Source organism: Gossypium hirsutum, chromosome A03 (assembly GCF_007990345.1).
Source record: "Gossypium hirsutum isolate 1008001.06 chromosome A03, Gossypium_hirsutum_v2.1, whole genome shotgun sequence".
NCBI lineage: Eukaryota > Viridiplantae > Streptophyta > Magnoliopsida > Malvales > Malvaceae > Gossypium > Gossypium hirsutum.
In genome coordinates this window covers 13,358,845-13,359,901 of record NC_053426.1, presented here as the reverse complement: position 1 = coordinate 13,359,901, position 1,057 = coordinate 13,358,845, and the positions used below count along the sequence as shown (strand labels likewise).

General features: G+C 39.7%; 1 non-coding gene across 1 annotated transcript; it reads left to right on the top strand.

Annotated features, from left to right (window-relative positions):
* The first annotated feature begins 416 nt into the window (after positions 1-416).
* On the top strand, positions 417-523 carry LOC121226809 (small nucleolar RNA R71). Its single transcript, XR_005924504.1, has one exon. It is a non-coding gene; the product is annotated as a small nucleolar RNA R71 (small nucleolar RNA).
* Positions 524-1,057: the final 534 nt, after the last annotated feature.

The window sequence follows — 1,057 nt, the reverse complement described above, 5'->3', positions numbered from 1 at the left end:
TGCTATAAGGATTGTTTTAAGATCGAGGATTATTACCCATGTAATTTAACTGCTCGTTCTCCATGTTATGGCTATAAAGTGGGTATTCTAAATTGCTCGATCCATCTCCATTTGCTTCGCACTGCATTACTGGGTGAACCTGTGAAGAACTAAGAAAACCATCAATTTTCTTGTTCAAAAGTTCTACCTAATTAAAGAGCATGGTGATCGAATCGACGTTATAAACACCAGCTGTCTTTTTTGGCTTTATCCTCATGACTTGCCACTGATAGTTATTCAGTGACATCTCCTCTATAAATTCATAGGCATCTTCAGGTGTTTTATTATTGATGGTTTCGCCAGCAGCTGTGTCAACCATTTGTCGAGTCGAAGGATTCAGGCCAGTATGAAAAGTTTGGACCTGTAACTAGAGTGCTAACCTATGGTGAGGGCACCTTCTCAAAAGGTCATTGTATCTCTCCCATGCATCGTAGAGTGTTTCTAAATCCATCTGCACAAAAGAAGAGATATCATTACGTAATTTAGTTGTTTTAGCCAGCGGAAAATATTTTACTAAAAACTTTTTGGTCATTTGTTCCCAAGTAGTGATTGACCCTCGTGGTAACGAGTGCAACCACTGTTTAGCCTTATTCCTTAACGAAAAGGGAAACAACCGAAGACGGATGGCGTCATCAGAAATGCCATTAATTTTAAAGGTGTCGCAAAATTCTATGAAATTTGCCAAGTGGGCATTGGGATCCTCGTCTTGCAAACCATCAAACTGAATAAACTGTTGTATCGTTTGAATTGTGTTAGGTTTCAGTTTAAAATTATTTGCAGCAATAGCAGGTCTAACTATACTTGACTCAGTTCCTGTTAAATTAGGTTTAGCATAATCATACATAGTGCGTGGAGCAGGATTCTGATTTACTGGATCAGCAGCAATCGCAGGAGGTAGTGAATTTTCTTGGTTTTCAGCCATCTCTTCGGTTGTGGTTGAAGTATCGTCCTCTTGCTCATCCTCTGTGTATCTTAGGCTTTGCCTTATTTCTCTCCGGTTCCTACGAACTGTGCGGTC